Genomic DNA, 12,839 nt, shown 5'->3' on the forward strand with positions numbered 1-12,839 from the left:
TTTATGCTGACTTTTGTCCTGTCTTTACTTTATATATTTTTGCACTCAATATTTAACAAACATATTAGTACAATTAAATCAAAGCATCTAAATTTAATTGCCTCTTAATCATGGATGATTTTGTCAAATCAAAATCTTGTGGAAAGGTGTTTCAACAAACTCCCCCATTTTGATGTTGGCAAAATACATAATTACGGAACTCAGTTATAAGTTGCCCCATGATTGATATTTTTGATATGACTCCCCCGTAAGGGTTGCATACATTTTGTCTTAATTTTATTCTAAACCTTCCAAGATCTAATTTGATTAGACTTAAGACATTTGTGTGTACTGACTCAGTTTTGGAAGGATGTTGTCTCTCAGTTTTTAGTGTTAATGTGTTTAACCTTTTTGATTCGTTTGTTCAAACTTGATTAGTCAGATCAGGAAGAAAACTGATACTTGTGATATTAGATTAAACCATAACAAAAAAAAAAAAACATATTAACCTAACCAGTAAACAACAAAAATAGGAAACAGGATATGATGCTAAGTCTCTAGACACAGACTAGCTAGTTTTACTTCTTCTTTCTTTGAGCTGAGGGATCAACATAAGCAATGCCTTTTCAATTGCTTCTAGACGCAGTACCTGCAGGCTGAGGCTGAGTTCCTCCTTTACTTGTCTCCCCCGTTTTTCCATCATCAGGTTTGTAGAGGAAAGTTTCATTCCGTGCTGCGGAGGATAGATACTGAGAGTAGCGCTGGAGCCTTTCGGTGCTTTCACCCAAGCCATCAATGACTGGCACACTATCGTCTTGGATATGCCGAGGAACCCTAAGAGAGCTGCTGATCATACTGAGGAGGCATTCATGAGATTTGCTCAGGCAGGTGAGGGAGCTTGTGATCTGACCAAAAGCTTGATGGAATAGTTTGAGCAGAGCAGAATCATAAAACATGCGATGGCCATTGTTGATACGCATTGCCTTCATGATAGCTTGTGAAAAGCTCATGAGTTCAGTGTTGGAAATGGGATCAACATCCATTTGGGCTCGGTCAATGTTGAGTAGTCTAACAGCCTCACTCAATTGGTCAATAGTACACTGAGAAGAGGAGGATACTAAATCACGTGTACTGGTCAGCTCAGTATGAAGTTGGGTGAAACATTTTTGAAGTTCGGCAGAGGTAGCAAACTCAGCATTGCCGGGAGGACTTAATTTGGTCAGCTCAGCATTCAACTTTGTAAAACAGTCTTGCAATTCAGCAGATGTAACAGACTCAGGATTGACAGGTGCTCTAGAGGTGGTCAGTTCCGCTGCTAGCTTAACAAAGTAGCTTTGAAGCTCAGTGGAAGTGACATACCCTGGATTGACTTCTGACAGTTGGTGAATTTTGCCTTCAAGCGAATTCATATGGCTGGCCATTGTAAGCACTAGTTCAGTCAGTTTTGCGATTTGCTCTTGATTAGGTTGCTGAGTTTGAACCGCAGTGATAACACTAACCAGATCCTTAAGCCCTCGAAGTTCAGTCAGAAGCTGAGTAATACCAGACAGGTGAGAGGACTCAGCTTAAGTGGATTGGTGACCATCATCGTGAGTAGTATTGAAGTCTTAAAGGAAGGACTGAGCAGAAGCAATGACACATCGGCCAGACTCAGTAGCATTCAAGTATGCAAACTTAGCAGTATTGGACTCAGAGGCTGGTACAAAGTTTGATGGTGGTGGAGGAGTTGGTTCTCTGCCAGATTGAGTACCTTGATTGGTACCTGGACTTTGATGGGTTTCTTGAGCTGAATCATCAACATGTTGTGTTGGGGGTGGAACTTGATTAGATAAGTCAATCTGCTCAGTTTGAAGTGGGGAAGTGGAGACAGGAAGTGTGCTACCTTGAGCATCTTGGATTGGATCTGCAGGGTTTTTGGCTTGTTCCTCATCCTGAGTAACAGAGGCTTGTTTTTCCACTGGATCTTCTGGTGGTGACTCAGTTTCATTTGAGAAGTACTGGAATTGGATTGTAGAGAGGTTAGTTTTAGGCTCATCAATGGGAAAGTCGTCCATGAGATCAATCTGCTTTTGTGCTTTCTTTTTTAGTCTTCGCCGGGTCTCAGCTCTTGGCGGTGAATGGTCAGTTCGAATACCTTCACTGGACTCAGTAGCAACTGTTTCCTCTTTTACAGGTTGCTCAAAAGGACCCTCAATGGCATTACTTTCTTTCTTTCTCTACTCAGTATCATTCTGAGGTCCTTCAACATTGGGACATTCTTCTTGCTCAGTATTAACTTCTTGGTGTTCAACATGTTGCTCAGTATCTTCCACAGCTTCCTTTTCTTGGTCAGTTCCATGACCTTCAGGTTGAGTAGAGGCTAGTGGGACAGCTTCTACTATCTTTAAGGAATTACCCTTTTTCTTTTTCTTTAAGGGGGTTTCTGGAGTTTATTCATTCTCATCCTCAGGCTCTTCTTGCCTCTTTCTTTTCTCAGCATGCTCCTTAGCCTTGTCGGCTTTAGCTTTTTCTCTTGATGAAAGCCTTACTTTCTTTGGGACAGCATGAATGTCCTTGGAGTAGGTTTCTACAGCCTTCCTCTTCTTCCTTCTCTCAGGCTGAGCTGTCTCAGGTGACTCAGTATGAGCCTCAACATCTTCTGCAGGCTCAGCTTCAGGCTCAATTTCTTGTTGCTCATCTTCTTCATCTTCCTCAGCATCTCCAGCTCCTTCATAACCCTTCAAGGGTTGATTATACAATAGTCCATCCAGCAGGACTGCAGTAATTTCACTTCCCAATGTGCTTGTCTCATTCACCGTCTCTATTTGCTTGTCCTGTATAATTTTTATAATGATTGAGCCCAAGCGGAGTTTCTTACCACTTCGTTGAAACGCTCCAACTAGAAAGACGGGAAGATTGAACGGAGTGCAGGTCAACATGTGCCAGATGAAGCACTGTTCGAAGTTTGATGCGGATGAAGCTGAGCTGAGTTTGGGGAAGATAAAGTTGGTCAGCATGAAGTGGCTTTTGGTATTTTCTCCTTTATCGTTCTAAATTGAATTCCTTCGTCTGGTAAGTCTAGCAATGTGGCTAGATAGGCAGGGGTTACGATGATTTTCTGACCTTTAACAGTGGTCTCCAGATAGTCACAGTCATCTGCATCAACATGTAGATTCGAGTAGAATTCCCATACTAAGGTTGTTCCTGAAAGAGAGAAGAGACATTTCCATTTGTTCTTCTCGATCCATTCGCAAAATGGTTTCTCAGACGAGACGAAACTTGGAGAAAACCATCGGCACTTTAAAACCTCCAGATTGTTGACCTTGGAATGTACCTTGATCATTTTCCTTTCTATTTTCGTTGAAGGACCCGCGAGGTCAGTGGGTTTACCTGTGGTTTGAGTTTTAGGGTTTTTGTTTTTGCCGGGTGCCATTTTTGAAGATTTTGGAGTTCTTAGAGAGAAAGAAATTCGATTTCAGGAGATTACAGTCGTAGTGAATGAAGAGTGGGGATTCTTCCACTTTTTATATAAATCTACGACGGTCCTTAATCATTAACTAGCCGTTTTTACCTAGGGACGTTCAACCGACAAAAGTTCTGTCAATTATGACATCTTCGGTGCATGGGATTTGCCATTAATGTGCATCTTCCCAAGGTGCCAGAGGTTACACGTGTAGGTTCTCTTTACGCCAGTGGGTTTTTACTAGGTTTTGCTAGAATTCGAATCATCCACGATATTGATTGCTTAAGATAATTTCTCTATCACTAATTTACTCAACATACGTTACTCACTCAGCATGTGTATTTACTCAACATAGAGTGATTACTCAATACGTTTATCTACTCAGCATAGGATGTTTACTCAGCTTTTGTGCCTACTCAGTATCATCACTCAATATATATGTCAATTCAGCATAGGGTGGCTTTTTCATTTTCAAGCTTAGTAAGGAGTAGATATTTTACTCAACATGGCATTTGCACAATTATTCAAAGTTCAACTCATGTGACAATTTATTCAATACAGATTTAGTTAGAGTGGATTTGACATACCAATTGCCTCCCTTAGTGATGTAAATTAAAATCGACTGGAGGTTTTAATCGTAAACCAACAAAGATTGCAAACTTCTCAAGCTTAACTTGAAGGTTGAATAAACCCAAAAGGAATGAATCCTTGCTCCAATGGAGGCTTCAAAATATAATATTCATCAAAAGTTTTCCAACATTACAAAAGATGGAGAATATATACTCCCCCCAATTAAAAGATAAAGACTAAAAGACCACCCCTAGGGTTACCAACAACTAAGGAGCCTTAGGGGTAAAATAGGAAATACATAAGGATAGATATTAGGGTAAATAAGTTCAATGGCAACATGGTAAATAGTTAAATGGCAAAACAGTAAATAAGAGGTGGCAGGTATTGTCCTTAACAATAAGAACTTGGAGAGGAAGTATTCCCCAACCCAGGTACGCCCCGCGTGGCCTCCCTCACGCCCCGCGTGGATGTGTCCCTGGACTTGGTGGTTCTTGTTGGGCACTCTTACGCGTGGCGTCTTGAGACACACGCCCCGCGTCTTGAGACATACGCCCCGCATCTTGAGACAAACGCCCCGCGTACTCGACCTCCTGGTCTGAACTCTCATCGGAGGCTGGTTCCACGCCCCGCGCCTCGCCATACACGCCCCGTGTGTATGACCTCTTGGGTTGTTCCCCCGACTTCGAGCCCTTCACGCCTCGCGTCCCAATGGACACGCTCCGCGTGCTCTGTTCTTTGCCCTTTCCTTCATCCCCCTCGGTTAGCTTTCTACGGGTCCCATCCTTCAACTCCGGTTCAACCTTTAGGGACCGGATGTCCTCATCATACTCTCCTTCTTTAGAGGAGTTGGGCCCCAACTCAATGATAGCACAAGGATGACTCACCCCCAAGGTTGATGCTCCGCTCTTCCCACTAGCAATACTCGTCTTTTGGGTCGGCTTACCCACACCTAACAATCCGACGGGCTGCTCAACGCGGGTATCTTCTAGCGGCGTTGGTTCCCGGCTAGGATACACAATCAATGCCGCTTTCTTTTCTCCCTTAGTAGGACCCGTCAACGGTATGAGAATATACTTGGCCCCATCTTTGAAGACGGTGTACGTGTTGTCCCGTCCCGCATGTGAGGCGTCACGGTCGAATTGCCAAGGCCTCCCAAGAAGCAAGTGATACACATCCATATCAGCCACATCACACATAACCTCATCTTGGTAGCCCCCAATAGAGATAGGAACCTTGCACCGGTGGGTGACATTAAGCTTCTCCCCCTCTTTGATCCAGCCCACTCGGTATGGCTTCGGGTGTGGCTCGGGCACTAAGCCAAATTTGCTCAAAGCAGCTTTGCTAAGGATGTTCCCTTGACTTCCACCATCAACAATCAAGTCACATTTCAATCCGTGGATTAGACCTCTAGTTCTAAACAATTGGTGCCTCGGGTCATGCTCTTGTTCAAACGACATCAGTACCCTCTTCACTACATGGACCTTCCGCTCATCCCCGGATGATCCACTATCAATGGGCTCACAATACACCTCATCATTACCTCCATAATCACCATCATTACATCGCTCAACCATGTTAGCGCTCCTCCTCCTTGGACATTCATTCGAACGATGGCCCGGTTCGTTGCATCGGAAACACTTAAACGGAGCCGGTTTTGTGTACGGGTTGTTGCCCTTAGGAAGTGCGGCTGTCCTAAAGGGTCTCACGTCCCCATTAGGTGATCTTCCCCCCTTCACGACTTTAGTGCCACTTGAGCTAGCACCACTCTTATCCTTGCCCACCTCTTTGGACTCTTCCCCCTCTTCACAAACTTCCTCAATTCTCGGCCTCCGGTATCCGTCATGTGCCTTAACATTCAATTGAGACTCGGCCTTCAAAGCTAGGTTCCTTGCATCTTGAATCCGGATTACCATTTGTGTCCCAATTCTGTCTTGAATATTATACCGTAGCCCCTCTAGATACCTTGAAGTCTTTTGGCTTTCGGTTTCCGATAAGTTAGCCCTTGCCGAAAGCCTTAAGAACTCCGAAGTATACTCGTGCACGCTCCTCGGTCCTTGCGAGCAATTCCGGTAGGAGCTGTAGATATACTGCTCGTAGTCGGGTGGTAAAAACCGCTCTCTTATCATCGATTTCATCCTCCTCCAAGACCTAATCGGTTCCCTTCCTCCTCTCCTCCGCTCTTCCTTCACATTATCCCACCATACCGAGGCTCCCCCTTTCAACCTATATGCCACTAACCGAACTCTCCTATCTTTCGGTATCCCCGCATAGTCGAAGAACCTCTCCACCTCAAGCAACCAAGCAAGGAACCCCTCAATGTCAAGCTCCCCTCCAAATGAAGGTAGATCAACCTTGAGTTTGAAAGCATCATCCCTATCATAGTGTCCTCCATACCCCACTCTCCCATTCATTCCGTCTCTATATCCGCCCCTGTCAATAGCATGACCCCCATACGGATCATTCTTTCCTTAATTTCCCCTTCCATGACCACCTACATCATCATCATTCAAAATATCCAAATTCCCGGCATGCACATGTACGGGACCAACAACATCATGCATATTCATATCATTCACATGCCTAACATTCCCAATACCGACATCATGCTTAATACCCATGTTTCTAGCAATCCTATTCAAGTCGAAATCATCAAATAGGTAGCCGTCACTATCACTATCAGCATTTTTAACGGTTACGGGATTAGTCCGCCTTACCTGTTGAACCCGAGGGTCCCTTGCTTGGGGTGCATAGGTTATCCGTGGTGGTGGTGTTGGTTGTCGGTCAAGTAGAGGGCGGTCTTGTTCTTCTTGCCGCCGGTGAGGGTCTCCGGTTAGGAAAGCTTGAGTGTTGCGGGTTGTTACGGTGAGTTCTTTAAGTTTGAGACGAAGCTCTCGGGTACTTGCATCGTGCTTCTCATCTATCGCCCTTAGAGACTCCGTGATATGCTTCACGTTGCCTTCTAGTGCCTCAATCCGTTGCTCCATGGATCCGGTGGCTTCGATGGTGATACGTGGTTGAACCATTTCCGAGAAGAAGTCTCCGGTCAAGGAAAACGACTCGGCTCTGATACCAAATGATGTAGATTAAAATCGACTGGAGGTTTTAATCGTAAACCAACAAAGATTGCAAACTTCTCAAGCTTAACTTGAAGGTTGAATAAACCCAAAAGGAATGAATCCTTGCTCAAATGGAGGCTTCAAAATATAATATTCATCAAAAGTTTTCCAACATTACAAAAGATGGAGAATATATACTCCCCCCAATTAAAAGATAAAGACTAAAAGACCACCCCTAGGGTTACCAACAACTAAGGAGCCCTAGGGGTAAAATAGGAAATACATAAGGATAGATATTAGGGTAAATAAGTTCAATGGCAACATGGTAAATAGTTAAATGGCAAAATAGTAAATAAGAGGTGGCAGATATTGTCCTTAACAATAAGAACTTGGGGAGGAAGTATTCCCCAACCCAGGTACGCCCCGCGTGGCCTCCCTCACGCCCCGCGTGGATGTGTCCCTGGACTTGGTGGTTCTTGTTGGGCACTCTTACGCGTGGCTTCTTGAGACACACGCCCCGCGTCTTGAGACATACGCCCCGCGTCTTGAGACAAACGCCCCGCGTACTCGACCTCCTGGTCTGAACTCTCATCGGAGGCTGGTTCCACGCCCCGCGCCTCGCCATACACGCCCCGCATGTATTACCTCTTGGGTTGTTCCCCCGACTTCGAGCCCTTCACGCCTCGCGTCCCAATGGACACGCTCCGCGTGCTCTATTCTTTGCCCTTTCCTTCATCCCCCTCGGTTAGCTTTCTACGGGTCCCATCCTTCAACTCCGGTTCAACCTTTAGGGACCGGATGTCCTCATCACTTAGTGTGTTGAATTGTTCTCGTGCCAAGGGCTTTGTGAAGATATCTGCAAGCTGATCGTTTGTAGGCACGTAGGTCAGCTTGATCTCATCTTTTAGTACATGGTCTCTGATGAAGTGATGCCTTATGCTAACATGCTTCATCCTGCTGTGTTGGACTGGATTTTTAGATAGATCAATGGCACTTTTGTTGTCGCATTTGATCTCTATTGTCTTTGTTTTGACTCCGTAATCCTCAAGTTGTTGCTTTATCCATAGGACTTGTGCAACACAGCTTCCAGCAGCCACGTACTCAGCTTCAGTTGTAGAGAGAGCTACGGATGATTGCTTCTTGCTGAACCAAGATACTAGATAGCTTCCGAGGAAATGACATCCTCCCGAAGTACTTTTTCGTTCTAGCTTATCTCGTCCGTAGTCAGCATCAGTATATCCAATGAGTGTGAAATCATTTGAGGTTGGATACCATAGACCTGCATCAACTGAGCTTTGCAAGTATCTAAAAATTCTTTTTACAGCAGTTAGATGAGATTCCCTGGGGTCAGCTTGATATCTAGCACAATAGCATACTGAGTATTGAATATCTGGTCTACTAGCAGTGAGATAGAGTAATGAACCTATCATACCTCGATAGAGTTTACTATCAACTGACTTACTCTTTTCATCCTTGCATAGGACAGTATCAGTACCCATGGGAGTTGATATTGGTTTGCAATCTACCATGCTGAATTTCTTTAACATTTCCTTGGTGTACTTCAACTGACTTATAAAGATGTCATTCTTACTTTGCTTGATTTGAAGTCTAAGGAAGAAGTTGAGTTCACCCATCATGGACATTTCGAACTCAGTTTGCATCTGTTGGCTAAATTCTTTGCACAAGGATTCGTCAGTAGCACCAAAAATTATATCATCAACATATATCTGCGCAAGTAGGGTATGTTTACCCTTTTTCTTAATAAACAAGGTTGTGTCAGCTTTTCCCCTGACATAGTTCCTGGTCAGCAGGAAGTTGGTCAACCTCTCATACCAAGCTCTTGGAGCTTGCTTTAGGCCGTACAGGGCCTTTTTGAGTTTATAAACGTGGTTTGGAAATTTTGAATCTTCAAACCCAGGAGGTTGATTAACATATACCTCTTCGTTTATAAAGCCATTAAGAAACGCACTTTTTACATCCATTTGGTATAGTTTAAAATTCATGTAACTAGCATAAGCACACAATATACGTATAGCTTCTAATCTAGGAACATGAGCAAATGTTTCTCCATAGTCTATACCCTCTTGCTGACTATAGCCTTGGGCTGCAAGTCGAGCTTTGTTTCTAATCACATTTCCATGCTCATCTAGCTTATTTCTAAAGACCCATTTGGTTCCTATGGGCTTTTGATTCCTAGGTTTAGGTACTAAATCCCATACCTCATTTTTGGTGAATTGGTCAAGCTCTTCTTGCATAGCATTGATCCAATATTCATCTTGCTCAGCATCAGCAAAGTTCTTTGGCTCATGTATTGAGACGAATGCAACATTGCTGAGGTATTTTCTAAGTTGATCTCTGGTCATTAATTTGTTGTTGGCGGCATCAAGAATAGCTTGTTCTGTATGTCCTCTTGGGATCTTTATTTCCTTGGGCAGTGTTGAGTCGTTTGGAAGAGGTGTTTCTACAATCTCTACAGGAATAGATTGGTCAGCAAATGATATTTCAATTTCTTGCTTACCTTGAGTCAGCTCCTGTATAGTTGACACAGAGGCTTCTGGTTGATCAGCGGAAGCTAAGCCTGGTTCATCTTCTTCAGGCTGAGCTGACTTACCTGTAGGGTCAGTTTCATCGAACTCAACATGTACATACTCTTCTACAACCTGAGTTCTTTTATTAAATACTCTATATGCTTTACTGTTTGTTGAGTACCCTAAAAAGATCACCTCATCAGCTTTAGCATCAAATTTAGCAAGGTTGTCTTTTGTGTTAAGTATAAAGCATTTACACCCAAAGGCACGAAAGTATCCAATGTTGGGCTTTCGTCCTTTCCAAAGCTCATATGGGGTTTTCTTAAGTATAGGTCTAACTAGAGCCCTATTCAGTATGTAACATGCCGTGTGAACAGCTTCACCCCAGAAGTACTTTGGAAGCCTATTTTCACTCAGCATTGTCCTAGCTATTTCGACAATGGTTCTATTTTTCCTTTCAACGACCCCATTCTGTTGAGGTGTTCTAGGAGCAGAGAAGTTGTGGTCAATACCACTGGTTTCATAGAATTCATCAAACTGTTGGTTTTTGAATTCACCACCATTGTCGCTTCTAATGTGAGCTACTCTTAGGTCTTTGTCATTTTCAAGCTTTTTGATCATTGTGGTAAACATCTCAAAAGTTTCATCCTTGCTACTCAGCAAGATGATCCAAGTGTACCGAGAGAAATCATCTACAATAACCAAGGAAAATTTCTTACCTCCCAAGCTGAGTGGCTGGATAGGTCCGAAAAGATCCAAATGTAGTAATTCCAATGGTCTTTTGGTTAAGACAATATTTTTGCTATGAAATAACTTTTTAGTTTGTTTGCCTTACTGACACGCTTTACATAGTTGATCTTTTTCAAACTTTAATTTGGGCAATCCCTCAACTAATTGCTTTTTAGCTAATTTGGCAAGAAGGTCCATGCTGACATGCCCAAGTCTTCTATGCCATAGCCAGGAGTTGTCCTCTTTAGACACTAGGCATATGTTTTTAGAAAACTGTTTTTCTAAGTTTAACATATATACATTTTCTACACGAGGGGCAGTTAAAATCAGTTCATTTGTATTTCCCTCGAGTATTTGACACTTAGTATCATCAAATACAACATTTCTGCCGCTCTTGCAAAGCTGAGCTACACTCAGCAGATTGTATTTAAGACCTTTAACTAAGGAGACAGACTCAATAGTTGGGTTACCTCCAATAGTACCTGATCCGACTATCTTACCCTTCTTGTTGTCTCCAAAGCTTACACTTCCACCTCGTTTAAGCTCTAGTGTGATGAACTGAGTTTCATCACCTGTCATATGCCTTGAGCATGCGCTGTCTATATACCATAGTTTTGACTTCTCCACGCATGTCAAGCTGACCTGCAGTTCAAACTATTCATTTTTAGGTACCCAATTTCTTTTGGGTCCTTTCTTGTTAGTATAAACAGGAGCAAAATCATATTTTAACTTGTGACGGCATACTTTTATGGTATGACCTGGCTTACCATAGAAATCACAAAAAGGTACCCTTTGTGGGTTGAACTGAGTATGGTCAACATTATTGTGTTGGGCATGCCAACATACTTTTGTGGTGTGTCCTTTGTTGAAACACCTTTCCACAAGATTTTGATTTGACAAAATCATCCATGATTAAGAGGGAATTAAATTTAAATGCTTTGATTGTACTAATATGTTTGTTGAATCTTGAGTGCAAAAATATATAAAGTAAAAGACAGGACAAAAGTCAGCACAAGCGAAGCTGAGTAGAAAAGAACTCAACATGACAGTATGGAAGCTGAGTGGAGTTAAAGTTCAGAAACAAAACAAAGCTGACTAAAGCTAAAGACCTCGTCAGGAGCGTTTAAAACAAAACAGAGCTGACCTCGGAGGAACTCAGCATGAACCATAAACAAACGGAGCTAAGTGTTCATCAGGACAGCATGAAGGACTCATTCTACTAAAAGACAAAGTCTGCCAATCATCTGCACCAATAATTGGTACCTCGAAAATACCTAAGAAGACTGATTCTGAAAGTCATGGGACGTTGGATTATTGGAAACAGACAATTGTCACAAACAAACAAAACAGACGCTAAAAGACAACCTGACGCCTGAAGTAAAACAGAAGCAGGGAATGGTGTGCAATCTGAAGATTTCCAGAAAATGTTCCCCAAAAGAGCCGTTTTGGTTGCAACGGTCAAGACATTTTAAACAATCAAGTCCACAGGTTTTCGTCTATAAAAGGACAATCGAAGAACCAAAAGAAAAGACACAGACAAGCATCAAAAAGCAAAATACAAGAGAGAAAGTTTCAAAAGCACTCAAATACAAAAAGAATCTTACACCCACGTTACTATTCTATGTGTAAATGCTAGATTGAGTTGTAATCATCTAAAGTGTTCCTTAGTTCACAAAGGAACAAGTCTGTGATCAATAGTAATATTGAGAGAGTAAATCTGAGTGCTAGGTTGTTAGCATTTCAGTTGTAGAGAAATCTAGGTGCTGGGTTGTAGCGCTTAGTAGGAGTTGAGTAGACGAATAGAGGAAGGTACTCTTACATATTCAACTGCCTTGTAATTGGTTTGTGCTCTACCGTTAAAGAGCTCAGTATTGGATTCAAAAAGCCCGGAGGACTCTGGGGACTAGACGTAGGCAGAGAGGCCGAACCAGGATAAGTGATACTGAGTAATCTCTGAACTCTCTCTTATATTGTATGTGTTGTGTGCTAAATTTACTCAGCATATAAATTGCCTAAGCTAACCTTGAGTAAATAAGTGGTGCTGAGTTAGAAGCTGACCTCCAAGAGTGTCATTTCTCAACTCACAAGAAAACAACTTTAGTCAACATCTGACTAAAGCTGTCTTCGAACATATCTCACCAAGCTGACCAAAAGCAGAGTTAATAAACTCTCAAAATAACTTCCAGTCAGCTTAATTAAAAAGAGAAAAAGTTATATTAGTTCCTAACCCCCCCTTGGAACTAATTATCAGGGACCAACAAGTGGTATCAGAGCAAAAAGCTCACTACTCAGAGATTTAACAATCTTGAGCTGATCCCTAAAAATGGGTGAGAATAGCACTCGTTTCCTCCCTGGAAACCAAACAACACAGATACTCCCTGAGGGATTATCAATCACTAGACCATCCCTATTCTTTGGATCAAATTACACATTCTGGAAGAATAGGATGAAGAACTTTATTCAAGCCACAAACATGAGTACATGGCTTGCAATTGTTCAAGGTCCACATGTGCCATACAAAACTATTAACAATGA

This window comes from Euphorbia lathyris, chromosome 1 (assembly GCF_963576675.1).
Source record: "Euphorbia lathyris chromosome 1, ddEupLath1.1, whole genome shotgun sequence".
Classification (NCBI taxonomy): Eukaryota; Viridiplantae; Streptophyta; class Magnoliopsida; order Malpighiales; family Euphorbiaceae; genus Euphorbia; species Euphorbia lathyris.